The following is an 11,041-nucleotide window of genomic DNA, read 5'->3' as shown; positions in this document are numbered from 1 at the left end:
GTTTAAACTGTGATTAATGCTCCTGGTCATCATTCCAATACATATGGGGGCTTGAAGGATTATCATTGCACTAACCTTCCGACCCTCTTACTGAAGGATACAAAATGGCAGCCACGTCATTTGTTCCTGTCATTCCTACAGCATCATTTAGACCTTTGAGAGGTCACCTGAATTACTAAAGTGAATGTGTGGCAACTTCATATGAATGTTGAATTATGAATTTCTAGAAGTAAATTGAAATAGGCTTTGGACTATTTAGCCTAACTTAGAACTATGTATTTGGTATCTAACATTGTTATGACTGAACTGCTGACTTTCATAGAAACATAAGACTCAAAGGAACTTCAGCAGATCATCTAGTTTAGTCCCATATACTGAGACAAGAGTAAGTAGGCCATCCCTGACCGATGTTAGTCTAACCTGTTCTTAAACCTCCCATCAGAGATTCCACAACCTCCCTAGGTAATTTGTTACAGTGCTTAACTACCCTTACACTTAGGATGTTTTTGCTAATGTCTAAACAAAATCTTCCTTGTTGCAATTTAGGCCCATTACTTCTTGTCCTGTCCTCAGTGGATAGGGAGAACAATTTATCACCCTCCTTTTTGTAATCTTTTACATACTTACAGACTTATGTTCCCCCTCAGTCTTCTCTTCTCCAGACTAAACAAATCCAGTTTTTTCAATCTTTCCTTGTAGGTCATGTTTTCTAAACCTTGAATAATTTTTTTGCTCTCCTCTGGACTTTCTCCAATTAGTTCACAAAGTATGGTCCTCAGAACTGGACACAGTACAGTATTCCAGTTGAGACCTTATCAATGCTGAGTAGAGTGGAAGAATTATGTCTGATGTCTTGCTTACAACACCCCTGCTCATACATCCCAGAATAATGTTCTCTTTTTTGCAACAGTATTACATAGTTGAGACATACTTAGTTTGAGATGTTCTGTAACCCCCAGTTACTTCCAATTTTGTATTTGTGCAATTGATTATTTCTTCTTAGGTGCAGGACTTTGCATTTGTTCTTACTGAACTTCATCCTTTTATTTCAGACCATGTCTCCAGTTTGTCAAGATCATTCTGATACTGTTCTCTAAAGCACTTGGAACCCCTCCCATCTTGGTATCATCCGCAAACTTTATATTCTGTATGCCATTATCCAAATCATTTATGAAGATATTAAATAGAACAGGACCTAGAACAGATCTCTTGCAGGACCCCACTCGATGTGCCCTTCACCTTGATTGTGAACTGTTTTAATAACTTGCTCTGAGTATGATTTTTCCAAACAGCTGTTCACTAACCTTACAGTAGGCTTGGCTAGGCTAGATTTCCCTAGATTGCTTTTGAGAAGGCCGTGTGAGACAGTATCTAAAGTCTGACTAAAGTCAAGATATCACATCTACTGTTCTCTTCCCCCCCACCCCCCATCCACAAGGCTTGTTATCCTGTCAAAGCAGGATATTAGGTTGGTTTGACATTTGTTCTTGACAAATTCATGTTGAATATTACTTATCACCTTTTCTTCTAGGTGCTTACAAAATTGATTATTTGCACCATTATCTTTCTGGGTACTAAAGTTAAGCTGACTGGTCTATAATTCCCTGGGTTGTCCTTATTCCCCTTTTTATAGTAGGTACTATATTTGCCCTTTTTCTGTCTTCTGGGATCTCCCATCCTCCATGAGTTCTCAAGGATAACTGCTAATGCTTGAGAAATCTTTTCAGCCAACTCCTTAAGTATTTTAGGGGCTTTGGATCAGCTTGCTTATAATAAACTGTTAAACTAAAAAGCTGCTGCTTCTTTTGGGAGTTTTACTTGTACCTAATTTAATTCCTGCAGGAAACAGATCATCTGTTACAGGATTTAAATGAAGAATCCATAAAATAGATGGCAGAGCTTGTAAGTAGCTACCCTCGTGCTAGTGTGCCAAACACCCCAAGGTTAGGGGAAAGCTAAAAATATGTATACGTTGCTATCAGATCACTAAAAATGAGGCATTATAGTGAAAAGATATAGCAGATTTCCAGATGAAATCACTAGCATAGTAATTTGACACAGTTGTAAGCTTCTGAGGCCTTTGAATTTATATTATTGGAAGAGGAGGGGATTAAAGGTTTGTTTGGGGGTTTTTGCAACAATGTTCATGCAAACTTTATATGCCAGTCTAAAATCTACTATTACACCTTTTAACAGGATCGTGAGGAAAAAACTAAGCTGTTTTACTCATGCATTCATTTTTTGGGTGGGGGGAAGGGAGGAGCACTCCCTCTCTTGTGAGCTGGTACAATTTTGCTAGGCTGTATTAAAGTGAATTTAGCACCTGTGGAATATGCTGTGCTGCCAAAACTAGAAATGAAGTAATCCATCAGTAATAGTACATGCTTGCTAACAGTCCCTTGCCCATATGCCTCAGCACTGACAGAGACCACCTTTAGGCCTAAATGAACAATTTTGGCTCTGTGCCCATGTAATCATTGGATCTGTAGTGAGACTGTCAACAAGTGTGCCCACACTAATTATAGTATTTGTTGTGGACAGGTAAAAATTTATAAAATATTGCAATATAAACAAAGCATTTTCCAAACACTTTCAATGAGCCAATCCCCCTTCCCCAACTGACTTTAAAATATTAATTGTGACATACCTACAACATAGTTAAAACACCCTGATCCAAAAAAGAAATTGGTGGGGAAAACACCGGAGAACACTGGCAATAGTTACTTGTATCTAAGGGCTTGTCTACACTGAGCAGTAAGGTAATGGTGGTGTGCTGCATGTTTAGCCCAGGTAGTGCACACGAGCAAGGTCTAATGGTTCCTAGTGTGCTTTAGCGTAATGATGGTTGAGTTGGTATTATGTTAAAGCACGCGAGGGAACATTACAGTATATAGAACGAGCCTTGGAAGAGTCAGGATGTCTACATGAAACCCACATTGCCAAAAATAAACTCTGAAATTAAATTTATAAACCCAAACAAGCAGAAGCCCTAGACATACTTAAAATGCTCTAGTGTGCAAACAAACAATTTCAGGTTTGGTTGGTTCTGACAGACTGAGCAGGATTGACCAGCATTTCTCAATGGTTCAAACAAAGCACCCACATGCTTCTTGTTTCCTACAGATACTGTGCAAAGTGTATTTTGAGTTTATCACATGCATTGCCCTACTGAAACTTACCTTTCTTTTAATGCCTGATCAGTGGCACAGTACCCTGTAGTAACTGAAGCAGAACTAATGGGCTGGTTTCCTTTTGGAATATCATGAGAATAACTAATTTTGCCACATCCCAGATGTCTGCAGTTTTCTAAAGATGGAAAAAGCAGGGTGTGGACGTGCATCCAACTTAGATGTCACTTCAGTTTTGAGTCCTTTCTCTTTGTCACTGCCTTGTGCGTTGTGACCCACCTGATATGGGTGCTGCAGGCTCCCTTCTCCATCAATCACAATGTTACTAGAGAGAAGGGTAGAAAAATAATTTCTACCCAGATGTAAAGAGGTTTTTTGAAGTTATATTTTATTGTCTTCATAAAAAGTAGATGGAGTAGGAAACATCACATCACAAATGATGTACAAAAGCCAGGAGGGTTTTTAAAAAGGGAAACTTGTTTTACAAGTCATCTGATAAATAGCAATTTTATTTTTTATTGTTTTTGCACAAACTGCTGCTGTTAAAACAAGATAGCAAAAAAATTATCAAGAAATACAGTCTGCCATTTAGATGAGAGATTAGCCTAGTCTCAGAAATGGTCACAGTACCCTTTAGCTCGGTTCTTACCAGTGACTCCTATATTCAGTACCTAGACACTATTTTACTGTTGTCATCCAATTCCATTCACACCCACCCACATTTGTGTATGACAACCAGAAGTAGACACTACCCTGACCCTTGAGAAGCTGTTTTATGTCTGTCAAGGCTAATTCCCCACTCTGGCACGTCAAGTGCAGAAGGTGGGGGCCTGCAAGAATTCTAAAAATTAATACTGGCTACTCCAGGCTTGTATTAAAACTCCCAAAGTCACAGCTTTTCTCGGACCTTGGATTGGTAGATGCTGCCACCACTCAAGTGCAGAACCCCTCTGAGAGCCCAGGAAGGTGCACTTGGGAATTCCTTCTTCTGAGGTACCTCCAAGCCCTTTCACCCCTCACTGCAGGGAAGAGCAGAGAAAGAGGAGGGGAAAAAAGGAAATCAGCTCTTGCCACCAGCTAATTAAACATGTGCACAAACCTCTTAAGACACAAAAATCCAATTCTGTTCTTACCAAAGAAATTAATAAAAAAGTACATCTGAGAACTCAGGCTATTGCTAGATTTCAGAAGAGCAACTACAAGGATTAAGCACCAAGAATAGCTTTCTTGTCCAGCGTAAAGGTTACAAGCAAAACAAAAGTGCCTAGGGTTAGCACAGAGGAATCCACTCCACAAGCCATAACAAAATAAAAGGGATAAATCTAATCGTATCTTCCTAGACATTTCCTGATCTAGTTACATATCTCAGGTTTTAAATGAGTAGTTTCTAGGTATGATATTGATGACTTTTTCATAACTGGTCCAAGTTTCTTACAGCATAGCTGCTACCCTGTCCACCTCTCCCCTGGAGAGCAACAGACAGACAAAAGGGGAGACTTTCAATTTTAGAGTTCTAGCCTTCTCATTGGCTCTTTTGGCCAGGTACCCACTCACTTCCTTTTACCTGTGCATAGCAGTGAGACTTTTTAACCCTTTACAGGTAGAGCAATTAGAGAACAGCTACTAAAAGGGATTTTATAGCTGCTGGCTGGCTGGGTGTCTGTAAAAGGGAGCTTCCCCCTCTCCCCCACACACACACACTTTATCATAATGTCATACCACTTTATCAGTAAACCAGCCTCAAAGGATCTAGGAGGTTCAGCCCAGTGTAAGGGTGGCATAAAACATGCAGATGTTTATATACCTCTCCCCATCCCTACTGCCAGTGTTGTAGAGAAAGAGGGTATGGGCAGGATACCAGGCCAATCCTGGGTTATATTTTTAGCTTCTTGTGGGCAGTGTAGAACAGTATAAATTAGATCGGTCAAATATATGTTTAGATGCAAATGAGTGGCCTGATTTTTCAGAAGCACCAAAAAATGCCACTCTAGACAAAGGGTACAGCAGGTACAGAGCAGGTTCCTGTTATTTAGACACCTGAGAATGGATTTAAGGGCCTAACTTTAGGCACCCAGGTTTGATAGCCTTAGTCCATAGTAAATGCACCACCAAACATGCTATGTACACACAGTGGCCAGTCTCAAATGCAAGTCTACAGATAGATGTACCTTATAAGGGATACTATTATGTACTTCCTATTAAACTGCACACTTACTCTTCCTTAAGAATGGGTAAGTACTTTACCAAACAAATTCTGTCAGCAGATGAATACACTAATTTTTTTCCATTTGCATATATCTTACATGAAGAGAATTAGATGCCAACAATCAAGATGATTCAAAAATTCAAGTCAGTGCAGCAGCATTAACAATCCTGTGATGTAATATGTATTGCATTACATTTGACAAGAATGTGTCTATTTATTAGGTGGGCTGTGTAAGATTTTTGCTTTTATGTGCTAGGGTTTTGTAACCAATGACAGGCAAGTGCCACATCACTTTGCAGCCACAACTTTTGAGAAATGAAATGGTATATATAAAATGTGGCAGTAGGTCTGAGTCCCCACAAAATGAAGTCCCTGGCCTGTGGCAGTGACAGGAAGCCTTTATGGGGCAGCTGTTCGCACGTTCTTGCCAAACTAATTGTGTAAGTGCTGCACAAAGTTGGAACTCTTATATTGCACTGAGTGCCTTATATCAAGTTAGGGATTTTTTCCACATATTGGAGACAAGGCCTTTACTTCAAGAGCTACTTGAAGATTTTTTATTCAAAACTGATGAAAAACAATTTTCTCAATGTGGCAGGTACCTCCGTGTGATAGTTGCAGTCTTCAACCACCGCTAGCTGTCACTTCAGCGTTTGTTTAATGGGACATTATAAAACATGGGCAAAGGACACAATTTGCAAAACCCTGCCTCACCCCACCCACACAGAGTTTCCATGCTGGATCCCAGCTCAAATTAGTTAAAATCAATAATTAAGTCCTGAGCCAATTCACTCCAGAGAAGAAAATAGCAAGACTTCATACATACAACACAAAATTAGGAGCCCTCTGGCCAGCCAGAAAAGTTGACTGTGGATACATCCTATAATATACCAAAATGCTGAAGAAATCCACTATCAAAATACAATACTAGATTTCTGTTGGTGGGGGGGCTCCCTCCTTTCAACACTTGTGTTCAGCCATCCACCTTCTAGAGGGACATCTATTCTAGACCAAACTGCTTGTTATTGAGGCAGGTGATGACCTTTCAGCACACAAGGGAGGCTGAAAATGTAGCACACCGTGGTGCTGTGTGTAAAGTGAAAGCAGGAAACCTGTGGAGGTTTGGGAGGATGTAGGGCGCTTTGCCTGAGCAGCAGCTACCTAAAAAATGAGACTCCGACTAAAACCCATGTAATGGGCGGTTCAACCAGCCTAGGAGCAAATCTAGTCTGTCACACCATGAATATGTAGTCTGCAAATTCTTTGGCGTCCCTAGCCTAATGAGCTTCTGCCTACCATCTTAAACCCACGTGAATACCCCAAGTTAAGGTCATCCACCCCCTACTAAATGTAACAACATGAAATAATGAACCTCTGACCTTCCTAGTAGTTGCCCATTCAGAGCATATGGCTAGCTGTGCTGAAACATTATCTGTGCTTCACTCATGTGAGCTGAAGAGACAACTAAAACGTTCTCAAAAACCCTATACCAGGCATCAGTGTGAGAAGTGAGCCTTCCTGAAGGTGCATCACCAGCTAAAGGATTGCCTGCTCTCTTGGAATTAAACCCAGGGGACAGAGACAGAGGGTGCCAGAACATTCACAGATGAACTTTCAGTCTCCTCTAGAAGGCTTTCTTTAGAGGATCCACAGCAAAGGATGCGGATCCCATGGGTCTGTAGGGAACAAAAGCCACAGCCCCATATAGTGCCAGGGTGGCAACAGTGCAGCGGTAACTGTTTCACATGCACATAACCGTGTAGCTGCTGTTGGCTCTTCTCTCCCTGCAGGGAGGGGGAGGGAGGACGATAGCTCACATGCAGGGATGAAACAAGAGTTAGAATTCCTTAACCCTGGTCTACACTACGAGTTTAGATTGAATTTAGCAGCATTGGGTCGATTTAACCCTGCACCCATCCACACGACCAAGCCTGGTTTGTCGACTTAAAGGGCTCTTAAAATCAATTTCTGTACTCCTCCCTGGCGAGGGGTTTAGTGCTAAAATCAACCTCAATGGGTCGACTTTGTGGTTGTGTGGACACAATTTGACGATATTGGCCTCCAGGAGCTATCCCAGGGTGCTGCATTGTGACCATTCTGGACAGCACTCTCAGTTCAGATGCACTGGCCAGGTAGACAGGAAAAGCCCCAGGAACTTTTGAATTCCAGTTCCTGTTCGGCCAGCGTGGCAAGCTGATCAGCACAGGTGACCATGCAAAGCTCATCAGCACAGGTGACCATGGAGTCCCAGAATCATAAAAGAGCTCCAGCATTGACTGAACAGGAGACACTGGATCTGATCACTGTATGGGGAGAAGAATCCAAAAGACGAAATGCCAATATAGTTGCCAAAAAATCTCCAAGGGCATGATGGGCAGAGGCTACAACAGGGACACACAGCAGTGCCACGTGAAAGTTAAGGCACTGAGGCAAGCCTACCAAAAAACAAAGGATGCACATGGTCACTCGAGGTCAGAGCCCCATACATGCCGGTTCTATGATGAGTTGCATGCAATTCTAGGGGTGGCCCCTACCACTACCCCACCCCAATGCTGTCCATGGACACCTGCAAGGGAGGAGTCTCACACAACAGGGATGAGGAGTTTGAAGATGAGGAAGATGCAGACGAGGAGAAGGTTGAGGCTAGCGCACAGCAGGCAAGCGGAGACTCCCTTCTCCCTGGCAGCCAGGAACTGTTCATCACCCTGGAGCCAATACCCTCCCAACTCTCCCAAGGCTGGCTCCCAGACCATTAAGCCAGAGAAGGAACCTCTGCTGAGTGTACCTTTGTAAATATAATACGGGGTTTAAAAGCAAGCGTGTTTAATGATTAATTTACCACACCAAGCCAGTAGCAAGTAGTCTGGAATCACTGCAGAACAAAACCTTGCATAGAGTGGGCCCAGGCTTTTGCCATTTGCCTATGGCTGAAAATAAATCATCCCTGCTGTTAGCCTCATGGTGAGGGGAGGCCCGTTCATGGCTGACCAGGATCTTCCCTGATACTAGCCACATGGGAGGCTAGGGGAGAGGTATGATCAGCCCAGAGAATTGGGGCGGGGGGAGAAGGTGTTGAATTGTGCTGCACATTCACCCTAAAAACCACAGCCTCTCCTTTTAAATGGCCAACCTAACAGGCTTTGCTTGGTATTGAAAAGGAGGGCACTGCTGTTTGAAATTGTTCCCACATGTTATGAAGGTTGGAAAATCTGAAACCCTTTGCCTCACCATGGCTGCCTGCAAGCTGAATTCTGTTGCTCAGCCGAGCAACCAGTTGTCTCAGATCAAGCCGGCAGGCACTCAATATAAGAGGCAAAATGCAACTTTGTAGCAAAAGCACATGTGCTATGTAATGTGAGTCACCTGATTCAGTGTGAAATAATCTTCCCTTTGTTCTCTAACATGTATTTTTTTAAATACTACTCTCCCTTTTTTTCCTCCCGCAATTCCAAATGTTTCTACTCTCCCCCTATCATCTCCGTCCCAGAGGCTAGCACAGATTAGAAGGCGAAAAAATGCACTAGCGATGAGATGTTCTCAGAGCTCGTGCAGTCCTCCCTATGGAGCAGCAGACTCACCTCTGCAGCGCCTCCTGCTGGTGACTTCTGGGAATTAGCTCATTCCAGCTCCAGAGTGCCCTCTGCAGGCCAGTGATCTGCCTGTCTTCTGGCTCCCATGTCCCTCCCTGGACCCAGTGCCCTTTTACCTGGGTGCTTCCCCCTGGCAGTAACCCCTCAGTCTTAGGGTCTCCCCTCCCTGGGGAACCCCCACCCACTATTCCCACCTCGCCTCAGTATAAGGCTACTGCCAGTCATTGTCTAGCCCCACACCCTGGGGCAGACTGCAGTATCAGCCTACCCATCACTGACAAGGAGGGGTTGGACCTGCTGCCTTGGCCTACCCCTGGGCTGCCCTCTGCAACACCCAGTACCTCTTGGCCTTACGCTTGGCCACAGCCTGGGGCTTTCCAGGCTGGAGCTCTCTCTGCCTTTCCCCAGCCATGCTCCACTCAGGTACCCTGGTTCCAGCTCTCTGAAGCCAGGCCCTTCTCCCTCTACAGGCAGAGGGAGACTGACTGGGCTCCTGGCTCACTGTCTCATATGGGCCATCTGGGCCTGATTGGGGCATGGCCACAGCTGAGCCTACTTTCCCCAATCAGCCCAGGCTTCTTGTCCCAGCCACAGCCCTCTCTTGGGCTGTTTTAAGTCCTTCAGGGCAGGAGCAGGGGACCGCCTCGCTAGACTCCCGCACTGAAAGAGCTCAGCAGAATGTGTGGAGGCAAACAATGGCAGAGTCCAGGAAAGCATGAAATGAACACAACGAGAGGAGGGAGGAACATGCTGAGAGGAGGCAGGATGCAATGCTGAGTCTAATGGGGGAGCAAAATGACATGCTCAGGTGTCTGGTGGAAGAAAGGCAGCAGGACCACAGACCGCCACTGTGGCCCCTGTATAACTGCCTGCCCTCCTTCCCCAAGTTCCGTATCCTCCTTACCCAGACACCCAAGATCCTGGGGTGTGGGGAGAGGGAGGCTAGGGGCACCCAGCCGCTCCACCCCAGAGGATTGCCCAACCAACAGAAGGCTGACATTCAATAAGTTTTGAACTGTAGTGTGGCCTTGTCCTTCCCTCATCCACCACCGGACCCAGTGTTTCCCTACTCACTCACCCTCCTGGGCTACCTTGCGAGTTTTCCCCCTATTTATGTGATGAATTAATAAAGAACGCATGATTTTGAAACAATAATGCCTTTATTTCCTCTGAAAGTGGTGATCAAAGGGGGAAGGTTGGTTGGCTTACAGGGAAGTAGAATCAATGAAGGGGGCAGGTTTTCATCAAGGAGAAACAAAGAGAACTGTCACACCGTAGCCTGGCCAGTCATGAAACTGGTTTTCAAAGCTTCTCTGATGCGCAGCGTGCCCAGTTGTGCTCTTCTAATCATCCTGGTGACTGGCTGTGTGTAACTGGCCACCAGGCACTTTGCCTCAACCTCCCACTTCTCCATAAACATCTCCGCCTTGCTCTCACAGATATTGTGGAGCACACAGTAAGCAGCAATAACAATAGAAATATTGATTTTGCTGAGGTCTAACCTAGTCAGTAAACTGCACCAGCGAGCTTTTAAATGCCTAAATACACATTCTACCATCATTCTGGACTTGCTTAGCTTATAGTTGAACTGCTTTTTACGACTGTCCAGGGTGCCTGTGTATGGCTTCATAACAGGTAGGCTGGGTCCCCAAGGATAACTATAGGCATTTCAACATCCCCAATGGTAATTTTCTGGTCTGGGAAGTAAGTTCCTGCCTGAAGCTGTTCAAACAGACCAGAGTTCCCAAAAATGCGAGCATCATGCACCTTTCCTGGCCATCCCACATTGATGTTGGTGAAACATCCCTTGTGATCCACCAGTGCTTGAAGCACCATGGAAAAATACCCCTTACAGCCTACATACTGGCTGCTAATGTGGTCAGGTCCCAAGACAGGGATATACATTCCATCTATTGCCCCACCACAGTTAGGGAACCCCATTGCAGCAAAGCCATCCACTATGACCTGAACATTTCCCAGAGTCACTACCCTTGATAGCAGCAGCTCGGTGATTGCATTGGCTACTTGGATCACAGAAGTCCTCATGGTAGATTTACCCTCCAAATTGATTCCCAACTGACCGGTAGCTGTCTGGCGTTGCAAGCTTCCAGAGGGCT

This window comes from Chelonoidis abingdonii, chromosome 3 (genome assembly GCF_003597395.2).
Source record: "Chelonoidis abingdonii isolate Lonesome George chromosome 3, CheloAbing_2.0, whole genome shotgun sequence".
Lineage (NCBI taxonomy): Eukaryota > Metazoa > Chordata > Testudines > Testudinidae > Chelonoidis > Chelonoidis abingdonii.
This window is presented reverse-complemented; position numbering follows the sequence as displayed.